Raw genomic sequence first — 26,673 nt, 5'->3', positions numbered from 1 at the left:
CTACTTCTCAAGTTATACATATTTTGATTGTCATTGCAAAAAGAAAACATCTCTTCATGTTGAAGGTCAGGTTCTTGGCTAAATGGAAATGAGAATACTTCGTTGACTGGCTACTCTACTGATGTACTTTGTACAGAATCATAGGATTCTAATAACATAGCATTAAACTGCATAGGAGGAACATTGTTGTTTACCTACAAATTTTGAGTCATTTCTTGATTTCCATCATAGTTTGAACCATCATTGTTAGATGCATTTTGACCATCATCATATTGATTGATATCTATGTACTGAATGTTACTGTTGTTATTGTCTGCAAGAATGCTTCCATTATTTGGATGAGTATTCCACTGTCAGTTCTGCCTCTAGAAGCCATTATTGCTATCAGGGGGATTGAAGTTGTTCCCTTCATTATTGTTTTCTGTATTGTTGTTCCCACTGTTATTGTTACCACTGAAGTTCCTATTATAATTTTGACCATAATTGTTATTGTAGGGGCCAGTGTTATTCCTCTAAAAATTGTTATTTTGTCCCTGTGACAACCTTAGATGAGTCAGCTCATTATTCATCTGTGACCTAATTTTTTTCATCTAACAAATTCAAAAATAAAGCTATTGTCTTCTTCAGTGGGTACCACTACCTTTTGCTCAAAGAAGGCAGCTTTTGGAGGTTCATACTCTAGATACGTTAGAGCAGGGTTCTGCAGAGCACGTGCCTATTGTAATGGAATTGGATTCATAGGTATGAATTGACTTGGCACCGTAGGTACTCTGACAGAGTATGTTGCTATTCCCATGATGGCTTGGGCTGGAAGCATCAATCCTACTATATTAGGATTGGCTTGCTTAATAAAAGTTATTGCTTCTACGAAGACCTTTTCCAATGTATCGATATTTGCTGCAGGAAGCCTCCTTAGAAAGATAGCAATAAGAGGATCCATAACACTTAGGTAAATCTAAATAGCTACTTCAACTAGTATAGTATATGGTGTTTCCAATTTGTGATACACCATATGAAAGTGATGATTGAAGTGCACAATTGTCTCAGTTGGATCCCTTTTGATCGATATGAATTGTTGATGTATCATTATTGGGTTGATAAAAGTTTTAAATTGTTCTAAGAACAATTTTTTGAAGGTATCCCAATCTCCAATACATCCAAGTGGAAAATTGACATACCAATTATAGGCAACTTCTCCCAAAGAGTAGGGGAATAAATGAAGGACCACATCCTCGTTGGAAATCTATTTTCGGTTGCAAATTTCTTTGAATACTTTAATGTGGTCTTCGACAGTTCATGTTTCTCCATAAATAAATTTTGGGAAAAAATTCTCAAGATTTTTAGGGAGGTCATGGAGTGCACCTCTCAAATTGATTGGTGAGTCTATAGCGCTTGCAAAAAAGGCCATTCAAGGATTTGGTGGACCTAAAGGTGGTTGTTGTGGAGGTGGAGCTATTAGAATATTTGATGGTCGACTAGGTGGTTGGAGTGGAGAAGGAGTTGAAGAAGATGATGAAATGTTGAATGGAAGTGGTTGAATTTGAGATGTTCCTTTGTCACTATGTGGTTTGCAAAAGTGGGTAAGCTCAAGAAACTCATGTGCACTTGGTGAAAACCTTAATGCTCGCTAAAATGGGGAGTCTGGATCAAAACCCTCCAATTTGCATCAACTTTAGAAAAAGTGAACCTCTATAGAAGTACACTTTCTCATAAATGAGGTGCACCACATAATTTAGCGCACTTGCTCACCAGTGCACCTGCGCAATAGCACACATGAATTTATGAAAAACTCAAAAAATAAAATTGAACTTGCAAAAAGTGCAAGATTTTGAAACTTTGGCAGATTTTTCTTCTATTCCAAATTTCAAAATATGGCCCTCTTTCTAGTGCCACTTCTAGTGAGTTGTCGTTATGCATGATGCTAAATGACAGGAATTCTTTCAAACTCCTCTCTTGAAAAGTCAATTTTGTGAATCAAGTCCAAGGTTCCAGGTGATCTTGCAACCTACTAGAATCTACTTAGTTGAAGATAAATGTTTTTTGTTCACAAGGAGGCCTTTGCTGGTTCATTTTGATTTCAGATGAGATGTAGAATTTGTTTGTTGCTTCAAAATAAAATATACAAAAAGAACTATGTTTTTGTATTTTTTATATTTTCCAATGAATGCAATCTAATAATGCAGCTAGTATGAATTCCTAAATTAACAAGGGGTTAGTAAAGAAAATAACAAAAACTTCAAAACAAATAACATGAAAGTAAAATTCTAATGGACATAAGCTATAGAAAACAACACGTCTACGAGTTAAGCTTTTGAAGAAATCGATAGGTAACCAATGAAAATAGGGGTAGCCCTTCCTAGATTCCACTGATGCAATCATCGATGGGAAACTTAATAATTGTATGATGTTTCACTCTTCATTAAATTGCAAGGCCATAGAAAGTGTGCTCATGCGAGACAAAGAGTTATGCAGGTACAATTAGGTGATTTCTTCTCAAGCTAGATACGTCAACAAAATTCGTCAAACCGTAGCAAACACTGAAACTAAAAGATCACAAAACTAAAAACAAAGCAATAAACTTTTGGCTCAATCACAATTCCATGAACATAAATTCACAAAACAATGACACATTTAGGCAAGAATCACTATACTCCAAACACAAGCACCAAAAGCATAATTTTATTGCAAAATAACAACGGCCCCAATTACATATTCCAATGGAGTATTTATGAGAAATCATCTCCTCAATTTATGTTGAGAGTGAGAGATATCTTCATGCAATAATATGCTTTTAATTTAATAAAACAAACTAATTATATACAAACTAAGAATCCAACTAGTGCTTAGTAGGACTCCATCCATTTTATATTCATTAATTGGATGCATGAGCCTTTACATGTCATAGAACAAAGAATTTATGAGAGAAAAAAGAATAAGAAAGCCTTCAGTTGAAGTAGAAGTGTCTGGAAGTATCAAAAATAGAAGTTGATCCTTCATCGGGTGTCTGTCAAAGTTAAACTACTGTCAGAATGCGTTTCTAATGCATTTAAAGCTCTATTTTTGGAACTAATAGTTAACTATTGGCGCACCTCTGAAAAAGCACACCAGCTCACCTGTGCACCTCAAAAGGTCCAAAATCACAAAATTTTACTGAGTGTCAAAACTAAAATTTTGGCTTCTAGGTTTTATCACCCTTCGTACCAGAGCTATGTTGGGATGTTTGCCCATGAATGTCTCAATAATCTCAATAATCTTAGCTAAATCTGGTAGATCTAAAGCATCATACTTATCTTTGACCTTTTGTTTGTAGTTGTCTACTTCAATCTGGTATTAGAAAAATCCTCGAGTTTTGTATCCAACTCTAGCAAGGCTTCTTCTATTATGAAGGCATGTCAGATGTCATCATCACTAGAAGCTTCTTCAAAAATCTTCCAGAACTTCTCTATAACTACCTCTATGGGCATTAATTTCTCCTGCTCGTCATCCTCAAAAATATCCAAACATACATCACTATAATGTTTCTCTGCCTCCAAAATTTTCTCTCGGGCTTGGTCCTTGAGCTGAGGGATCTCCACATGTAATGTATCTATTACTTTATTACTATCTGCTATTTTCTCAATCCAATCATCAATTAAATCTAACTCCTCTGCTGTATATACATCTACCAAAATCCTGTAGCTCTGCCCTTTTATAGCCTATAATACCTATAAATCTTTACTCCAAGCACGTACTTCATCCATTATACTGAAATCTTGCTTCAAAATTGCTACTATCTTGTCTACATTTTATTGCGTAGCATGTAGTAGCTTAAGATTTCCTTGAATGATTAGGATGCCCTTTTCCTCAAAACTTTCCCACCACTACTGATAGGCATTCAAAAATGAATCCAACTGTACTCTTCCCCCATCTCTTTTCTCAAGTGTAGCATTTAGAGTCTCCTCGAGGTGTTCTGGATCCAAGGGACCAAGAACTTTGGCTAAATATCCTTTTAGGATTTCATTTTGCCTACGAAGTGTTCTAACTTCTGCCCCTTCTTGCTCTAAGGTTTTGAAGACCTCTTTTATCCCCATTGTGACCATCAACCTAGCTATATCCAATGTGAGCTTCCCGAGCATAACCTCTTTGATATGATAGTCTTGTGGGCCTAGATCTTCGTCATCTACATCAAGAGGAGGGATAACCACTTGAGCAAATAAATCTTGATTCTAGTTACTATTGATAAAAGCCAACATTGTTGCTTCTCTTGAAGGGGACTTGAGTTTGGTCAGAACTTCCACCAACTCAATCATGTCCTCTTAATTGGCGGTGAACTATGGCTTTCCTTAGGACTCGTTCCACTAAGGGCCCACCTCTTGAGAATGAAGGAGTTTTTTCTGCCACCACTTTCCCCTTATCATTCCTTTCCAGGGTTTTTTCCCTCTGTGAAAGCTCTCCTTCTATGGTTTTTGTCTTAATGGAGCCCATAGTTTGTACCTTAGTGTCTTGCGAGGTTTGCTGAGGATATTCAACCATACATCTCTCTTCAAACACATCATCTGTTGTTGTTTGTTGTGGCTCTTCCTCCTACTCCTTTTGAATCTATTCTACTTTGGTACTTGGAGGTAAAGGAGTATTTGAGCCTTTATCCACCACTGTGACATGTAATGGGGATGGAGGAGTAAGATCGAGACCCTATAATTTAGGTGGCATTTGTGTCCAACCCTCCTATTGAGGCTCATCTATTGGGGTATCCTGAATCTTATCCCCAATCAACTCCATTCTTATGGGCATGAAGACGAAATCTAACATTTTGAACACATCATCACCCCCTACATCCTGCTCATCGACCCATTGTTGTACTTCATCCTTTGAAGTAGTTATTTCTAGAGTTTCTTTTGGGATTGATGGCGGTGTCACAGTGGAAATTCTCCTCCTTTCCTGCTTTGTGACTCTTGCTAGTTGGGTTCTTCTTTTCAATGCTACTTCCTCCTCCTCATCTTCCTCTTCTTCTTCTTCCTCTTTAGGAATGGGTTTCAAGACAGATGGAAAGGGAATCATCCTTCTAATCACCCTTTTCCTTTTCTTGATAGGAGTCTTGATCTTTCTTAGTTTCTTAGGGGCCAAAGGGGATGCTTGTTTTGCCTGTGAAGGAGGAGAGACTTCTTGGATTTTACCCTTTATTTCTGCTTGGTTGGGCATAGCTGGTGGCAATTGAGGGTCTACCTAGACTTGGGAAGCTCCAGTATCTTCAGGACTTTGCACATTTTCTTCTTATTACTATAGAGGTGTTGGGATTTCACCCTTCTTTGGTTTAGCTCTTTGAGGAGAACTCTTCTTTCTTTTACCCTTTCCTTCTTTCTCTGGAGGGTGATAGTATCCAACTGGTCTGTCCAGTTGGTATACCATTTTGGGCCTAATGGGCGACTGAGCTGCAAAGGTAGGGATGGTGACCTTCTTCCCTCTACCTTTGGCTAGGCGGGCTTCTGCATGAAAAACCACCATCTCAGGTATTGGATCAAGTTTAAATGGTTTCCAGATCTAATCCTATGTCATTTTAATAATGTGCCTCACTTGATGATTAATATCATCATTCTCCTCCCTGTCAACCTCAACATTCATTATGGGCCTTTCTCCAATTTTATCTATGCTAAATAGAGGGTCAAGCAACTCCCCTGAGTCTTCTTGCAGTATCTATAATAGAATCTGGACCTTTAGAGCCTTTTCTGCCAAATACAAAGTCATCCTACAATAATCCCTGATACAAACATTTTAGTCATTTGTCACATTCATCCAGTGGTCTTCAATGGCTTCTTCATGTTGGAATTCCTTGCCTGCCAGACATTCAACTCTCTCGATATTATCAAAGCATGGCCTCAAGGAATTGTACTCTTCTAGGGGATATTGATCCCATTCACACTCAAAAGAGGGAATATCCTAATTTTGCTTTACTTTAAATGGTCCTATGACCAGGGGTCATGTCCAACATGGTCTACACTATTTCCTAACTCTATCATATGCAGACTCAACTTGTCAAGCAATCTCTGAAAGAACAAGTCTATCACTAGGATATCTTGGGAGCTTATTCGGGTTGATAGTGGCACTAGCTACCCTTAGATATGTAAATGTTTTAAACTAAATGTAATAAGCCCCTAGTGTTGTTATCTACACCATTACATCATCAGATAATCTTCTTGCATAATCTCCCTCTATGAATCGAATGATAGCAAATATGAATGCATCATTCATGATTCTATATTCTTTACTCTACTCCAACAGTTTCTTCCTTACTAGATGAGGGTAGATGATATATGACCAAGCATTAGGTTCTTGCATGCTACCTCTTTTTTACAATTAGGATAGTTTTTTGCCCTTGTAGCTAACAGATACACCAAATATGAAGTCATATAAAACTTCCTTTTATCCTTTACTGCTCCCAATTGCTCACATAGATTTTCACTCAAACTAGTGGCCCAATCCAGTGGCAACTTCACCATCTTAATAGTCTCAATGAAATGTATCATGAAGACATTTAGGTGTCTAGCTGTAGGCGGACCCATCACCCTACTCAAAAGTATGATTGAGTACCCGATATCTTCTTTCATATATCCTCTTGTCATGTCCACTTTGTTGGCTATCTTTCCCAAAGGAGTCCTCTCTATGAGGTAAGGAGATTGGATGACCTCAGTAGCCTCTTTTAGGTGTTCTCTATACCATCTCTCTACTGCCTTATAGGTTAGCTTGATGAATTTATTAGCCCTCAGGAGATGGAATACCCTCTCAATGTTGTTGGGTCATAGATCGAGAATGATCTCTCTAGTCACACTCTTAACCACCCTTTCCTCTAGAACAAAGTGTTGTGCAAGTGTCATTATGAGCTCTGAGGATTGCACTAAAACTAGGTGTGAAGCTGCATTTACCAGCCTTGATCAAATTAATACAGAAATCATTGCAGACCTCTCAGTGGGCTTGTTGCATATCTTTAGGAACTCCCCCAAATTAGTGTGTCCCAAATCAGTGTCCTTAATCTTGGAGTAGTCATCTTGGAACCTTGATTTTGATGGAACGCCTTGGAACTTGAACACTAAAGGTTTTGGTGTCATTTTCTCACCTAATGGAGATGCCATTATATCTGCATGAAAAGGGAAGAACATCCATTAGTCCCTATCGAACCAAAATTTTACAAAGCGACATTTATTCAAAAACAAAAGAACATCCATTTTAACCTCTTAAAACAAAAGCAAATTTAAATGCAGCAAGTGTACCATGGAGGTGCACTTGATGTTCAATATTAAATTTTATTTGAAATCCTTTTGAAAAAAATAGGTGCACACTAGCTAGTGCACACCTAGTTAGGATTATGACTTTTTGTTTTGTTTTATTATACCCAGGTGCACACTAGTGCTCCTAGTCAGGTGCGCTCATTTGCACCCAGACTATTTTTCTTTTTCTTTTTTTTGCAAGGTTAGGTGCGCTAGTATGCACCTAGCCTTTTAGGCTGTTGTTACAAGTTTGTGGGTTGAAAGCGGGGTGGCGCACCTAGTCCAATGCGGAGTTCGTGGAGCTTGCATTTAAAGGAGCTACAGTGCAATTGAAGTCATCGGTGAGAGCAAATGCAAGAGTGGAGATGATGAGGGGAGAGGGGAAGTGGCTTCACCCTGTGGATCCTATGCATGTGTGTAGTGACGTAGGTACACATTAAACTTTCTTTCACCTTCCACTTGGTGCAATAGCGCACCTTATAAGGTGCACTGCTCTTGTTATTATTATTTTTGACTTGCCTCTTCTTCAAACTAATCTTTGCTAACTAAACCCTCCCGATCAGGGCCTAGGGTGTGAAAATAATGACTCAAACCCTGAACTAGGACCTCAAAGAAAGCCAAAAACAAAATTAGGGGGTCCTCATTTCTAACTAAAATGGAGCGTGTTTTGTGTAACCACAACAGGTTTCTGGGTCACCAAATCTTTGCGTCATAGTGTTATGAATACTTTCATATTTTTAGTTTCTTATGCATGCACGTAGATTAGAATATATGTAATGGATTAAATGCTAATTGGATTGTTAGAGTTGAAATTTTTGAAGTTATAGAAGTTACTGATTCCCCCCTCCCCTCTCAGTAACTTAGCTTAGTCTTGAATATTTCCAACATAATCTTCAAATTCATGACTGCAATACTCACCACCATTATCAGATCTGAGACATTTTAATTTCTTGCCAGTCTCATTTTCAACCAAGCATTTCCATTTCTTGAAAGTTTGAAATACATCAGATTTATGTCCAAGGAAATAAACTCATACTTTTCTAGTTGTGTCATCAATGAATGTAACATAATAATGAGAGCCACCAAATGAAGATACCTGAGTCAGTCCCCATACATCAATATGTAAAAGCTCTAATTTCTCCTTTTTATTTTCCTTCGCAGTCTTCACAAAACTCACTCTCTCTTTTTTCCATACACACAACTTTCACAAAAATTCATATTAACACATTTCAAACCTGGTAATACTTTTTTTGAATGAAGTACTTTCATACCTTTCTCACTCATGTTTCACAGCTTTGTATCAGAATTTACAACAAATATTTGTTCTCCCCGCTCAACTCCAGCAAGTGTTCCTGAACATTCATTTTTCTTTGAAACAATTAAAGTAGAAGGAACAATATGACCTATACAAAGATATAAGGTTCCTACTTTCACACCTTTTGCTACTACAAGGGAACCTTTTCAAACCTTCCAATTTTTATCATTAAAAGTAACTACACGACCCTCATCACCGAGTTTCCCTGCTGAAATTAAATTCCTACTCAACGTTGGAACATGTCTTACCTCATGTAGTAGCCAATGATTCCCATTTTGCAACTTAATCTTAACTTTTCCCTTTCCAACAATCTGAAAGGGTTCATTATCCCCCAAATAAACAAGTCCAAAATCCCCTTGTACATAATCAATGAAATAACCTCTATGAGGTGTAGCATGAAATGAAGCACCAAAATTTAAAACCCATGAATCATCAACACTTTCTAAAGACAGAAGCAAAGCATCCTCTTCAAATTTGTTACTTACCACATTTTCCTCCTTGTCTCCATCTGGTATATCTCCTTCATTTTTCTTTTGAGTCCAACAATCTTTCTTTTTATTCCCTGGTTTCCCACAGCACCAGCAGTTGTTTAGTCCTCTCAATTGAGACATCCTCCCCTTTGAATTTCCTCTTGATTTCCCATGATTTATGAAATTACTTCCTCTCTCAGTCATTTTGTCTCAACTTTGTGTGTTCAAAGCACTTCTTGATGTAGATCCACTAGAGGTTTTCCTATGAGTTTCCTCACTCAAAATAACATTGATCACATCATCATATTTTAGGGCACTAGATCCAGGAACAAAATTACTCACAGCCATTACCAAGCCATTCCAACTTTCAGGCAAAGAACACAAAATCAAGAGAGCCCTAATTTCTTCATCAAAATTGATACCCATAGAAAATAACTGACTAGTAATAATATTAAATTCATTCAAGTGATCTACAACAGATCCACCTTTTTCCATTTTCATATTAAATAAGCACTTCATGAGACATACCTTGTTTGAAGCAGAGCGCTTTTCATACAATTTCGCTAGGGTTTGCATTAATTCTTCCACCGGCTTCGCTTTTGTAATATTAAATGCCACCGATAGTGCCAGGCACAATCAAATACTTCCAAGTGCCTTTTCTATCCAAAAGATCTTAGTTTTCATTTGACATAGATCCTTGATTCTTGGTTTTGCTTTCCAACAACTTCCATAAATCCTTCTGAAAAAGATAGTCTTCCATTTGCATCTTTCATAACTAAAAGTTCTTCCCATTAAACCTATCAACCCTCAACTTACCCTCGTCTGTCATTGCTCTGACTCAACCGTGAGACTCCCACTCAACTATGAGACTTTCCTGTTGAGGATAACTGGAAGAACAACCTCACTCTGATACCACTATTTAGGATTAAACCATAGACACAAATAATAATTATATACAAATTTAAACAATATCAAAAAATAATAGATCACAAAGAAAAGAACACAAGACACCAAGATTTAACGTAGTTCACCCAAACCCTAGGCTACATCCACCAAACAAGTCTAATATTATTACGATTCAGTGATTACAACCTGATTACAATCTGTAATCCCTTACAGCTCAATACCATTGCAAGAACCAATTTTTGCATCATAACAAAAATGAAACAATCCCTAACTTTAAGCCCTTTTATACAAGTATTTTTACTACTTTAGGGTTATAATTAATAATTACATGTTAGCCCAAAATCTTGATAAAAGCCCTAAATAATTTATGAAGTATGTACAATACTTTCCTAATCAGTCACCACAAACTAATAGTAATTTCAACTTAAGTTTAATCTAAAGAAATGTTCTCTTGGTGTCACATCAGGCAAACTATTGGAGTACATCATCTCAACTAAGGGAATAGAAGTTGATCTATAAAAGGTGCAAGCAATTATGGAGATGCCACCTCCTAAAAATATTAGCTAATTAAGGGGTTTGCAAAGATGCCTTCAATCTATTAGGAGGTTCATTTCTCAATTAGATGATCAGTCACAACCTTTTAACAAAAGTTTATACAAAGGATCAACATTTGGAATGAAGAGTGTGAGAAAAACTTGGCACAAATCAAAGAATACTTATCTAAGCCACCTATTTTCATGTCACTAATTCAAGGGAAGCCATTCATCTTATATATTTTAGCTACAACAAATTCCCTGGGAGATCTATTAGCACAACATGATGAAAATGGAAAAGAAAGAGCCATAGACTATATCAGTCATACCTTAATGGCTTATGAACTCAACTATAATAGTGTTGAAAAGTCTTGTATTGTTGTAGTGTTTATGTCTCAAAAGCTTAAACAGTACATGCTCACTCATACCACACAACTAGTTTCCAAAATTGATCCTCTAAAGTATCTCTTAAGGCTACACTTATAGGTAGATTGGCAAAATGGATGATAATTCTCTCTAAATTTGACATTCAACATGTTGAGCGTAAGGTTGTTAAAGGACAAGCAATTTTTGATCAGCTAGCTAAATTTCTCATCATATATAGTGCTCTAATGCAAATTGACTTCCCAGATACTTCCATCATGTACATTATAGATAGAACTTGGAAGATGTTATTTGACGGATCACATACTCAAAATGGTGTTCGTGTTCAAATTCTCTTTGTTACGCCTCATGGTTACACTATCCCAAAGTCTTATAAACTATTGTTTCCATGCAAAAACAATATAGTTTAATATGAAGCTTTTTTTTATGGGATCAAGTTAGCTCTATAATGGAGGATAACAAAATTGCATATCTATGGAGATTCTCAACTTGTCATGAATCAAGTAAACAATGAGTACTAAACTAAAGATGACAAGTTGGTATCTTATAGGAAATTGATTGATGCCTTGACGAACTATTTCATATTCATCACATTCCAACAAATTCCTTGGATACAAAATAAAGCTATTGATGCTATGGATACTTTGGCATCTATCCTACAAATATAAGAACAAAAATGTCACTTTGAGTTCCTGGTGGAAGAACTGCACCATCCCACCTATGATTCCCCTAATGATCGAGTAATTTGCACTATTGTCAGTCATGACTCCTCTTGTTATTGTACCATTTTCTCTTACTCCTGTCATCAAATAATTCCTAAAAACTTTACACACAATGAAAAATGTCAACTTATCTATAACGCCTCTCACTATACCCTTATCTCAAGTGACTTAAATAGGAAGGGCTTAAATGGAACACTCCTTAGGTGTTTGGAGATATAAGAGTCTAAAAAGGAACTATTTGAAGTCCATGATGACATTTATGGGTTACACTCTAATGACCTTGCACTTTCTCAAAAATTGCTTAGGGCAGGTTACTATTGGCTGATTATGCAAGTTGATGATGTAAGACATGCTAAATCATGCAAAAAGTGTCAGTTACATGGAAATTTAATTCATGCTCCTGGGTGTGAACTTATTCCTTCCATCACACATTGGCCTTTCTAGCAATGAGCCTTCGATCTAGTCAGTAAGATTCACCCAAGTTCCTCTAACAGACATAAGTTCATAATCACAACAACTAAGTATTTTAGAAAATGGGTTGAAGTTGTTCTGTTGTCTATTGTAACATGTAAACATGTTGCCCTATTCATACTGAATCATATCATTTTTCACTATGGCATTCCTTCGTCCATAGTCACTGACAATGGAGGGTTGTTTAAAAATAATGACCTAAAACAACTCTGTAAAAGGTTTAAAATCAAACAACATTGGTCCTCAATATACTACCCCCAAGGAAATGGTCAACTTGAGGCCTCAAACAAAACATTGTTGAAAATATTGCATTGAATAGTTTACAAGTCAAGTAGAGATTGGCACTTACAGATCAATCTAGCGTTATGGACCTATAGAACAACCATCTAAACTCCTACAGGGGCTACACCGTTTTCACTAGTCTATGGTTTTGAAGTTTTCCTTCCTCTAGAAGTCAAGATTCCCTCTCTACAAATCTATTTACATAGATTAATTACTAATGAGGACCATACGGCTATGTGAGTTCATGAGCTAGAAACCTTAGATGAGCATTGAAAGGTTGCTTTTGACCACATTCAAGCTTATCAAAAGAGAATGTCTACTAACTATAATAAGAAGGTCCATTTGCATGAATTCCAAGTAGGTGAGCTTGTTCTTTGAGAGAACCCTAAGAACCAACATAATAAAGAACAAAAGGGTAAATTTGAGTCTAACTGGTTGGGTACATATATTATTACTACAACATTTGGGTTTGGTGCTTATCAACTTTCTACACTCGAGGGAGAACAACTCTCTGGGCCTTTCAATATCCTACATCTGAAGAAGTTCTACGCTTAAGACTCTCAACATAGTTTACGATCCTAAAAAAATCCTAAAAATCATAAAATGTCCTAAAAAAATGATCATCGTAGTGAAAACCTAGCAATAGGCACTTTGATGTATCACCAAAAAAAATCAAATATCTCAAAATTAAAAATTAAAAAAATATAAAAAGTCCAAAAAAAAATTGCTAAGTGGTAAAAATCTAGAAAAATTTGCTACTTGAGACCCTCACAACTATGTTTATCAGTCATGCTTTGCACTCACTCACTTCACCTTGCCTTTCCTAACTTGGAATCTTACTCTCACGTCTAGGTCTAGGGGGTAGAACTGTTTAGCTTATCATGGTCTCTACATGCATTGGTGTTTCTTTGAAAACTTGTCTAACAATGTTTCTCAACACTTTCCCCCTTGACATCAAGTGTTTCTCAACACTTTTCAAATACCTTAGTTTCAGTCTAGGATGCTACGATATTTCTCACTATCAGATGTGAGTCTTAAAGATGATCATGTGACTTCCACACATACACTTAAACACTAAACTTGTTGAGACTTGATTGAACTTTTTTTTTTGTGTGTGTTGTCTATGATGATTTCTTTGCCAAGTGTTCCCTCCCTAGTAGTCTCTCGAGGATGTCATGAACTAGAAGACTAAGAGGCATGGGGCATATTTTTACTTATTTTCTACTTATGGGTATACTTTTTTAGTCAAAGGTGTTGAGATCCTTTGTGCTTGTCCTACTTGACACTTTGGGTGTACAACGTATCATCCTTGTTTGCTTTTACAAGACCATAGTCGGGGGTTATCCTAACACTTATGCCTTAATACAGGTGTAATCTTGCTATAACAAACTCAGGGAATCTAACTACATTAGTCATCTTGACTTACATGTCTTTGATGCTTAGGTTAGATTCCCACATCCTATCGGACATAGATCATATTCATATTCTCATAGATATACTAGTGAGCATTGTGTGATCTTCCAATTTCCTTAATAAATCTCAATGATGAAATTAGAATCTACAAGTTATGTGTCATTTGCAAGTGAACCACTTTTCATATTATTTTGCATTATAGGATCATTCTAGCTTATTCTTTCACTTTGCATACAGAGAGAGCTCTCTCTTCATCTTTCATAGATACGTCAGCTAACTATGTTCATTTCTTCTCATCCTTCCTCTTAATCATATCTTCTACTCCTTGTCAATCATGTCCACTTTCTTACTTCTTCTATTTTCCCATCACCACAAGGGGTTAAATTCGTCATCAAATCTAGCCTATCCAAGTATCACATTTTTTAAACATAAGTCTACATCATAAACATGAGAGCTAAAACATCTACAAGAGAGATACATCCATGAAACACATAAACATGAGTATGAACATACATGAGCAATATTACATGGAAATATAAATGCAACTACTGAAACATCCATACAAATCCATCACATGAACATGAAAAGAAAGAAGCACACAATGAAACTCAATCAAATCCACTATCTCATATATATATATATATATATATATATATATATATATATATATATATATATATATATATATATATATATATATATATATATATATATATATATATATATATATATATATATATATATATATATATCAAAATGAATCAAGTACATATACACATGAGATCCAAAAATTTGGATAAATGTCTTAAAATACATATATAAATCAAAATGTGTCACAAGGATGTGACTGAGGGGGAGCACCAATGTCCTCATTGGTGGCTAATCGGATCTACTCGCTCTCTCCAAGTAGAGAGGCAATCGCTAACCTACTAGAACTGCAGTTATATAGATATCATGGTAGTACGTTGTTCTTTCTCCTTGTCTCTCTACCTCGCATCGAGCCTCCACTAGATCATCTCGCAAGGCTCTCTCTCACTAGTCAACCTCTAGTCCTTCATCAACCAACTATTGATCCCTAACCATAATGGTCATCCTGATTTCCTATACCTCTACCTCTAATACTCAAATCCAAGCATCCCTTAGATCCTCCCCATCTCCCTCTACAGGCTGCTCCCGCCTAAGCTCTGCCACCTCTACTGTCTCCACCATCCTCTCCTTATCCTCCTACCTAAGGTAAAGCATCTGATATCATAAATTGGAGAAATAGGTATCTCTGCATCTCATGAAGGTATGTCGGCTCTGCTCTTAAATCTATGACATCGGGAAGATAGTCCCATACCTCCGGTTGTAATGTCACAATATCACTCAAAGCTGTCTGATAATCTAACATGGGTAGCCACCCCTGACTCTCCTTGCCCATGAATCACTTATATGTTGTGGTCTCAGTAGATATGCCTTATCAATGCCCAAATTGCATCCACACTCTGGTGATAATAAACCACTCAATTATTTATGAGTGTATGCCCATGAGTGGTCTTCTATAGAACATGTACTCTATCTCCCAAGCATCAAACCATCTCACACACTATCAATAGGGTCTCCACTCAAATGATGACAACTCATCAAAAAGTCTCATGTAATGTGTCAAGTCTCTATTGTGAAACTGTGGGATAAAGCTAGTGCATCTATAAATATAGGGATGTCTTTGCTCTTGAGGTTGTACCCACAGTCACACCACTACTATATGCTTCCACACCCAAATCTGGGCCAAAAGCATGTCATAGACCCATGTCCTCCTATCCTGATATATGATCTTGTGGAGCTCATGATACGTATCTATGAGGATCCCAGGTCCTTGTGCTATCCTCTAAGGTTGGTCGATCAAATCTGCTATCAATTGACCCCAGCCCAATGGCAAGCCCTTCTAGATCCTATCTATTACCAGTGCCTGGGCTACCAAAGAACATACAAGGTAAGTTATAGGTACTAATCCTCATACTCATCTATTATTCACTCCCAACTCAGGTGCCTATCTAGGATGGTGATATCCTCAAACAACTCGTACACTATTATGCTCCCCTCTGTCGGGGTCTAATCATAGTATACCCATGACATGCAAATGCTCATGTCGATGCTCATCATATGAAAACCATAAACCCAAAACAAAAACCTAAAGGCATATTTATCATACTCACTAGATCTCTATGGCATGGTACTCAAAGGATTCAATATACATCCTCAAGCATGATCGTGGCCTCAGTAGTTAGCAAATAAAAGGTGTTATGCTCACTATGCCACTTCTCTTTCAAAGCTATCAATAGGTTTTGGTTTGCCTAAATATGAGGCATCTACAGCAACCAACCAAAACCCATGACCTCTAGTATTGTTGTGTCATCAGCATCTAGATGTTGTACAACTCTCAACCCCACCAACTTTAGGGCTCTGATGTGCAAAATAGAAAACACCATTTGCATAACGAAAACAAGAAGAAAAATAACATCAGTACTAGTTATGAAGAATCATACAAAGATCTAAAAATCTAAGCAAGTGAGAAATCAAAAGCCACACGATCAAATTTTGCCTTAAACCATGTGAAAAAGCTCAAAAATAAACAATGTGATACTTTCTATAATAGTCATGTGATACTTTTGGTTGATAATGTATCGTGAGATACTTCTCATAATAGATGTGCAATACTTTGTTATCGTGTGATATTTCACATTGTAACACCCTGCTCAGGAACCCAAGAGAAATAAACCTAACATGTTATAATGTTTGTTGATTTTTTTTATTTTTTTATTTTAACAACATCAAAGTAACAATGCAAAAGCAATATATACATACACAAAATTTACACAAATGCAATACTAATTTCATTCTTAAAGGGTTCCTTCATGTTGAGTCACATTAACAAGTTTGTATTAATTAGTTTATGTATCAAGTACAAAGTCTCTTGATCACAAAGAAATAATAGATACATCATCTCATAAGAAAATGAATAAATACAACTAATACAATGAAATACATCTAATGATTAGCATCCACTGATGTCACAGGGTATGGAAGAATAGATACAAATACATCAACATACAAGATACATGATAACATATATACATCAACTAAAAAGAAGTCTCCAAGAGAAGAATAAGAATGATAATGGTACAACTATATCAATGAGCATCCAACATCTGTCAATCTAAGGGGGACCCAAATGGTAAGAAAACATAACCTCCCGACTGCATGGCCACTTAATTAGGCTCTCACTCCCCCCATGCATGAGAGATAATACACGATCCATACACAGATAATCAAATCATAAAACAATCCTAAGTAAGAAATCTTGATAGCTAAATATACCTCGAGGGTAACAAAATCTACTGATAAAGAAAAGATAACCAAATTAAAAAAGACACTCATCCAGACCAACATCACATACCAAAATCAACAAAAAATACCAAGTACAAATCAAATATCAAAACCAAAAAGATACAACCACCTCCAAATCAATGTCAAGTGTCACAAGCACAATAACAAACAAATGACAATTATCATCAATAAAAGTAAACCACCAATCACTAAATCCAACAATAAAAACACCGCCAATGAATAACTAACATTCATTAATGAAAGTTAATTGTTAATGATAACTGACACCCAATCAATAAATAATAACTCATAATAAATACACCATCAAAAGTAATGTTCAACAAGTGCACCACCAATAAATACACCACTAGAGGCAAAAATAAAGAAAATATGAAGGGGACTCAAGCTACATACTATGGAGTGTCATCACATGAGCCAACTCTAAAGTTACCCTGGTAGCCTCTTAGGACCCCGCCCCCCTAGTGACTCTATGCAAAACCAGGATACCCTCTCATGAAGACGAGGAAACTAGTCATACCTCTCAAGGTATCGTCTCATTCTCATCCTTAGCCTATACAAGCACTCAAGGCATGCATGGGAAAAAAACTCTAACGTATCCTTTTAATTTGTCTCAAGGCATGGAGGAGGAAAGTATCTTAATTATTATATTATCACTTGTTACACAACTTACAATGAGTTACCCTCGCAACCACTTTGGGCCTTGACCCCCATTGCAAGCTACTCCCATAGACATGCACCTAGACTACCTCCCCAAAACTCAAAGACCACAATTGTGTCCCATACCACAAAATTAATATTGATCAATTTAATTCCTTAACAAGAAACACGAAAATAACATTGGTTCTCAAAACTCAAGTTCTCATAAATGCTCATCAAAAGATATCTCATAAAAATAAATCTCAATTTGAATCATAAAATACACCATGACATCCAATCAAATAATCATAAAAGAAATATCAAAAATGCCTCTGGTGCACATCTTATCTTGGCCAACTAAACAACCACAAATAAAAACCATCACGAAAATAAACATCACAAGACTGTAAATAGAATATAAGAAAACACATAGTTTTCAGCCATATGATCTAATTTCATCATGTTCTCTTGTTTAGTTTGGGTCATAAGGATATGTTTAAGAAAAATAAAGTAAGAATATATTTGTTAATATAAATTGTTATGCTAATATACTTATTTAAATCAATAAGTATTTGAATGTCAAATCTCTCTGTACATATAAAATATCATGCAATATTATCATGTTATTAATTTAAATAATCTTAAATCATGAATGATTTAATTAATAACATAAATGTATATTATTAGATTAAAAATTAATATCAATTTCATTTCTAAAATATTAATTTGACTTCTATTTAAGTCCAATATTAATATTTACTTTTCCTTTAATTCATGATGCAACTAGAGATAACTCAAACTTGAAATTATAATTTTAATTAAGTTATCTACAATTTTTATCATAATATTAAATATATATAACTAGATGATTATATAGTGAACTCCACTATATCTTCCCTTAAAATACAACTAAATCATAATTATATATTTATTAATTTGTAACTCCACTTGCATTCATAAATATATAATGAGTTATATCTCTCAAATCATGCAACCATATTATACTTAATTTTTTTATTTTTAGTATATTTGTTTTCACATGCATGCACATGTTTAGTTACAACAAGCTTTCTTCTCAATTAATTTTTTGCTTTTTCAATAAAATTTTGCAACCACATTAATTAAGATATAAGAAGAATATTTATCTTTATTTAGAAAATTCATGATAATCACATGGTTCTAATGACAAATTTAAAGTTGAAACTTTAGTTGTTCAATTTGTTATTTTCTTCCAATTTTCTATAATTAAATTTTTCTTCTATTAGAAAGGATTTTAAATAAATACAACCGTAATAATTTTATAGATTTTTCTCAATCAAGTTTTCTTGATCAATAAGTTTTACTTTTTCAAAATCTACAACATAATTCTTTATCTAAAAATCAATACAATAAATAATAAGCATTGTGCAAGCACTTAAGAAGACACAAAATATACAGATCTTTCAATAAAATTCTACAATGAGTTTTCAAATCCTACCTCAAAACAACAACTAAAATCTGAGACAATCTGTGAATGTGTGCAAATCCAAACCCTCAGAAACTTTCAACAATTCTTTTGCTCCAATTCTAAACTTCGCTCTGCAAAACCTGTATGTGTAGAAATGAGCTCGAATCTCTTAATAAAGAGTTTAACTCTACCTAAAGTGTCTAGTTTTCGAACATGCAAAGGTCTCTCCTTAAAACAAACTTTTATTATTTAATACTTTCATACACACATAAAGAACTTTGTAATTAAAATATTCTTTTTATTCTTTTCCTCCACTTTATTAATCAGTACAAACACTATTTAAATTGTAGTTTATTATTTAAATTAATAATAATAATTAAAGCTCACTATTTAAATGCAACTCTAATTCAATTATTATTAATTAAATATTTATAATAAAATAATATTAAATCTTTAATCTTTTAATCATTTTTTAATCCAACTTCTTAAATAAAATATTTAAATTAAATAATTTAAATTGAACATAAATTTAATTAATTACAAATTAATTAAATATCATCATATTCTAATTTCTCTTAAACCAATTTTCTAAATTAAGTCTTTTAAATTAAAGCATATATTTAATTAATTTTTAATTAATTAAATATTCTCATATTTTAATATTTTCTTTTTTATCAAATAATATTTGGTAATTCTCAATATTATATGATTAACCCTAATATTATAATTAAATCATTTACCAAATAAATCACACTGACAAATCTACATAAAAGCAACATTACCAAAACTGACCAAAACTCAAAAGTAAACAACACAAACAAAAATAAAATTGTGGATTTAAAATGGGTGAAAAGTCAGATACATGTCCTCCTTCTCAGGACATGTAATTAGGCTATGGATGGGATTGGACTTGAACATTATCTCCCCATTCGTACCATTGAGTTATTGTGATAGGGCACACTCATCCTAGCAATTCAAGGAAGTCAATGCTCGATATTTCAAATCTGTACAAAATATGAGCATGTAAATGTACATGTATATCTAAGCTAAATAGACAATGGCGATGAGTGATCCATCATGTAGACCCCAACTAGGTGGTGACTATGACTCCCTCCCTCAGTCATATCAGGCATGTTAAACATAAACGTAAAATACAAGAACACACACCATACACATGCAAGTATGGGGTAAGTATAATAGTAAATCCTAATTATAAATAACACCATATTCTAACATGAATATTTCATCTTCATGTGGACATACTAAACATCTTTCTAAGACATACAATATGGTATCATCATAAAAGTAATTTCATTAACTAACTAAGAGAAATTAAAGCATCATCACTACTAGTAGGAAATTGTCACAACTTGACGTAATCAATTACTCAACATATAAAAGTATTATATTTTAAATATCAAATAAGGGATAACACATCTATAGAAGAGTCATGTAGAACTTTAACAATTATGTCTACAATGATAGCAAAGAAGGGGTAATACATGCATGGTGTTGTACGACTAATGGGCAACTCTAATGTGTTATTTCCTTTAATAGTGGTGTGATACAATGTGTTTGTCAGAAGTGTCATGCGATACTTTTAAAGTATTGCACGATATTTCGTACCAAACTAATAAAAAATACATTAAAAACATGCAAAAAAAGGACCAAAAAGGTCCAAAAAATTGACAACTTATTAGGACACCATACTGTGGAGGCCAATTGTGCAACCAACTATGCTTGAATCAATGTCAATGAGTCAGAATACCTGCCTGAGCCATCGCTATCTCACTCAGATCACTCAAAGCTCTCAAAATCACAAAAGACAAAATGAGTTGAAAATGACCCTTAGACCCCTTATATAGTCCTTTGACCCATTTTTTCAAACTCCTAAAAAAATTTTGAAAATTGTGCCCCTTGCTAATTTCATTGTAGATCCATTTTCGGGATTGAAATCAAAATATGAGTTCATCTTGATGGTCAAATTTGCATTTTTTAAATTTTGCATTCTTTCATGTAGTTAGCGAACCTTTTGAGGTCTAATCTTCATTGGGGTATCATCATTTCTTCATGTCTTCATCATTTCTACACTTATTACCTACTTCAATTTATTTCATTTCACTTCTATATCATCCTTCTACTTGATTTGACTTAGCTTTCATGCTTTATCTTTCTTGGTCAAATCCAATCAAACTAGGGCATTCTATCACTTCCTTGTGGTAACTCTTGGGTTCTAATCGCTTACATGTCATTATGGACCTTGCTCTATCTCAATTTGATCATATTTTTCTCATTTTTGCATTGCCTTTACCTCATTTCAATTTCAGTCTTGAGCTGGCAGAAATATTCTATAATTACTAAAAATTGCTTGCTTGCTATGATTATCTATTTCTCAAGAGCATATGCTTGACCTTTCCATTTTCTCTTGATCTATTTGCTTTTCTTGATGTTAGTACTCTTCTTGAGTTTTGATATCGTTTCTTTCTCCCGGTGTTCAATATTGTCACTACCAAGTTGTGTATTTAGGACTTGTTATGTTGCTCTGCATTTCATTCTTTGAAATCAAATCTCTCTATATGCTTTTACCTACTTGGCTTCTTCATTCTTTGATGTAATGTGTTCCCAGATCAATCACACATTAGTCAAAGAGGAGAAAATGTAATCACCTAAAATTGGTGACCTAAACTATTAGCCCCCTTCTCGACATTTTTGCTATAATATTTAATCGTTTTCCTAGATCAAATCTATAAAAATCAATTTATTTGATTTTAACCTATAGTTTGACTATAATATACTAAGTTCATATTTGATTAAAAGAACATATCTCCTTTTGATTAAATAAAATACCCCATTCCCACATATTCTAAGTTGCACACATAAGTCATTTCTCCTATTTTCAAATTAAAAGAAAAAGACTTTGTCTCGTATGGAAAAATCAACTCTTTTTGATTGGAGGAGATGAATGTGCACACAGACCATGTCGAAAGTTAACCCCCACCCTTGATCATTCATCTCTTGATCTTGATCTCAATCGTCTGTACATCTTGGAAAGGGATAGCTCTCTCCTCATCTAGGGATCCCGATTTTGAGCTATTATTATGCTGCGAGTTTACTTACAGATTTTCTTAGAGCATTTTGTGGAGAACTTATATTCTCTCTCATCTCCTTCTCTCATGATCATGCTAGTTTAATATCACATGCACTAGCTTAGTTTTCTTTACAACATCATAGTTCACTTAGAGTAATTAGAATGGATCTTGTAATACTCTCATGTTGTTAATATAGTTACATCTTTGCATTTCATTCTAGCATGGTTTTCATCTTGCATTTCATCTTTTGGAAGCTCTTTGACACTAGCACTCTTGCTCCTCTCTAAGAATCTCCAATTTCATAGTTTACTAGCAAGGGTTGCATTTCTAAGGCTAATTTGAGAGCCATTTTCATGCTTGTTTGTATGCCTTTGCACTCCATGACTAGGGAACTCTAAGAAGCCATCCAATCTTTCCAATCTTTCCAATCTATGAGATACATTGGATAGAATTGTTTAGAGAAGTGCACAATCTGAGTGTACAGAAGGAGGAAGAAAGCCTAGGAAGTGACACATGAAAGGCTATTGGCAACAACAAACTTTACCAGGTTCCATTCTTCTTGTTACATTGCTAATTTCTCTTCCAAAGAAAATGAAGTAATGTACACATCACAGTACTAGATTAGTGTTAGGATCTATACTATTGTTAACTGTCTATTTGAATGATGATTTCCCAATTTTCCTTCGAAAATATAGACCAAAATATATTGTAATATGGATGTCAACTTGAGATAACAAGCACTAAACATATTCCTAAGTGAATTCTTAAACAAATGAAGGAACACTGCCATTACTAAACTATAAAAGAATAACCTTAAGGCTCAAGAATGCAACCATATTGATTCCCTTAGATGGTTTAAATTCATGATGGATTGGTAACCGCATACGACTTTTTCTTCTTGGTATTCTATTAGTTGTACAACACCAATATACTTTGAAGAAAATTTGACCATCAAATCACAATGCTTGTATTTTATTCTACGATTGGGAAATATTTACTCATATGAATATGGGGAAACAATACTGTAATTCTTAATTCCATCCCTTTTGGTAGATTATTCAATTTTGCCAAACACATTCTTAGAACTGAAAACTATTCTCATTTCAAGTCAAGCTGAGCCTCCTCCTTTTAAGAGTCCAACTGGTGTGTATGGAGAATAAGCAAAGTTGCTCTCATACAAAGACACTCAGAATTGTAATCTATGAAGTTTGAGGCAAGAAACTTTGAACCAATCAGGTTTAGTTGTGTGTTCAACCATAGACCTTCTGTGATTTGATTGAAAATTGTTTATGTGGCTGAATCATGAGCATAATCACTCTTGCTTTACTGTTAACTAAGTCACTTGAATGGATTTTCTTTAAAAAGCTAGTTATGCACCTATAATCCTCTAATCTTTTGAGACATCAATGAGATGGACATCTCTCCAATAAAAAGAGATTGTCACTTTTAAGTATAAATTATAGTAATGGAAACCTTTGTATTAGATTACTTCCTTAAGAATACGATGAAGTGAGTCATCCAAAATCAAATGTCTTGTTACCTATGTGTGCAATGGGACATGAATTAGGCACTAAAATATTTCACTTCTATTATCACACCCCTTGTATGGTGATCTAATAGATTGTAAGGGTCTAGGCTCCAAATTTATGGTTGAACTGTGAGACCATATCATTGTTATACCGTAGACAACTGCTTCGTGATCTGTGGATGGTAAGAATAATTGAAATCTAGTCCAATATGTTCACCAATAAAAAATAGGCCAATCCCTCCAATTTTTGGGTACCAATAGATTTTCTTGGATTTCAAAAAAAAATTTTGCTAAATCAGTTGACCATTGATGAAACTAGTGATAGTGACATTTCAAACCGGTGCCTTTAAAAATATTGTTAAGACCTAAACAAATTGTTTAGAGAAAATATGTAGGAAAGCATACTTTTTTGAGGTATATAAAATTATCTTACTCTTTGCTTGGTTGATTTGCTTCTATATCTGTCTGAAACAATGTATGATCGATTAATTGTGGCAAAAGAAACAACACTTAATGTAATGGTGTTTTGTTCAATATCCTATATTTTCTTAAGTATAAGTGTGGATGTACTATAGAATACAATACTTTGTGGAAAATTGATTTGCTCTTTGATTGTTGAGATATTTAAGGAGTTATGTTTTAAGATAATTGTTGCTCTTAATGGGTAGGCTGAAATACATGAAATACCTTGTTGTTGTAGAACTAATTGTCTCTTATGAAGAAATTGTGAATGTTTGTGCAAATGCACGTGGTCTTGGACTTCATTTGTACCTTATCTTGCTATGCAATAATAAATTTACCTTTCTAAAAGAATTATGTATGTCTATGAAGCAAAGCATAAGATAGGTACTTTCATATTGTTATACGCCAAAGTTGAAGCAATATGACAATCTTCTTTCAAGGAAATAAATATTTTATTGATGGTTATGGGAATGCCTATGTATTTGAAAACCTCTAAGCTGTGAACTTAAGAAACCTTGGTTACCTCTGTGAGCATGTTTAAATTTCCTTATGGTTGGGTGTAATGTGGTTTTAAATGGGAGGGTTAGAGATGTATACATTATGATTTGTGTCTCTCTACCCACCATTATTGTTAGAATGGATTCAATATGTTTTGTTTCTTCTATTACCTAATTATGTCTCTTTAAGTACTTGGCAAGCTATTTTATATTATTGAATATGTGTAGATATGTCATTATTTTCTTGTATTGATATGAGTAGATATGATTTCATTTATTTCATTGCATATGAGTGGATATGCTTGCATTTATTTCATTGCATATAAGTATATATGATGTTGTTTTATATTCCTTGCCACATTCTATGATTAGGCTACTTAGACATATGTGGAGAGTAATATGTTTCACGACTGCACCAGATCCATCTGATCCTCTTGTTCCAAGTTGTCTCATGCTAGGGTCAGGGCATTCTTCATGTTAGGAAGGACCCTAGGGGAGCTAAACAGTATGTGGTTGGCATAGTATAAGTGCCTAAGCCACACTCCCTTCTTAGATAATAGATAGCTGATGTATGATGGCTTTGGAGATCGGGACTCACAAATAGACATATGTTTGAGGCATCATGTTCAAATCTACTTTGATGTGATGTAAACAATCATCTCATGATGATCATTATGATGTAATTATGTACAGTGGATAACGTATCTATAATAGTTTTCATGTATTTATTTAATCATGCATTTTGATGGATGGATGACATGTAGGTCAACATCTTAGATAATGCAATGCAATTACATTTTGTTATTGTAAACAAATTGTTAATCCTTGATTATGGAAATGGAACGGTTATTGACTTTTCAAACTAGGGTTTCACTTCTTCTTTTTTCTGCATTTCTAGCAACTATGTGATGTGGCAATTGCTATGTAGGACTTGGATATTATAGGTTTTCCTATTCTGATTATGTGCATAATTGCTTTAAATATTAAGCAATGTATTAAACATTATTCCATAGCATTTTTCAACATACACAAATCAAACATATGCATGTGCTTGGGCTCTCTAGATTTAAATTTGAAATGCTATGATTCATTTCATAGGGCAGGACTTTAGTTTTAGTCAAGTCAATTCCATGATTGGACACCCATAATTAGGGGTTGGTACTGTATATGTGAAAATGTGGCCTATGCTAACACACACACTTCAACATGGTCCTTATTTGCGGATTCATCCCAAAATGAACATTGGATTGTTCATCCAAAAATCAGCCGACAAGGTGACCTATTGCCTTCTATCTAAAGGGATTTTGCTTGTTAGATATCCTCAGATTTGAGGTGTTAAGAAACCAGACCCTCTACGAACAAAGGATTTAAAAGAAAATGCGACTAATCTATATGAGAATGTAGATTAATCTAGAATGGAGTATGCATGTTTAATCTAAGAACATGTAAAAGAAAACTATGCTAAAATGTATGCATATTATGCTAAATGAGATTAAACTAAAAAATGAATATCTTATGAAAATAATGAGCTCAAATGAATGCACAATCCAACAGCAATTTGATGCAAATTCTCATTCAACCTCCCAAAATGAAGAGATGAGGGTCTCTTAAATAGATTTTCCTGGAATCCATCAACGGTTGAGATCGATTTCAATCAATGGTCAGGATTGAAGATGAAGTTCAGTCATAAAGGAAGATTTCCAAATTAAAGGGAGTTAACTAACTCATATCTGAGTGTAGGAGTCAATCAACTCAGATAGACTTTAGTGTCAGAGTAAGTGATTTGAGTCATTTCCAATTTGATCAATAGTGAATTAGAAATTTCCCTTTTTTGAACTGAAGAGAGATTTTGGAGAGATATTTAATTTAATAAAATGAGATATGCTCTCATAA

General features: G+C 34.5%; 1 pseudogene; it reads right to left on the bottom strand.

The window, feature by feature from the left end:
• LOC149552240 (GDSL esterase/lipase EXL3-like) overlaps positions 1-20,985 on the bottom strand; it is a 35,416-nt pseudogene extending 14,431 nt beyond the window's left edge.
• Positions 20,986-26,673: the final 5,688 nt, after the last annotated feature.

The sequence above is a fragment of the Cupressus sempervirens genome, chromosome 6, assembly GCF_028749045.1.
Source record: "Cupressus sempervirens isolate cs-2001-9-10 chromosome 6, ASM2874904v1, whole genome shotgun sequence".
NCBI lineage: Eukaryota > Viridiplantae > Streptophyta > Pinopsida > Cupressales > Cupressaceae > Cupressus > Cupressus sempervirens.
The sequence above is the reverse complement of the archived record's forward strand: the minus strand, read 5'-3'. Positions and strand labels throughout refer to the sequence as shown.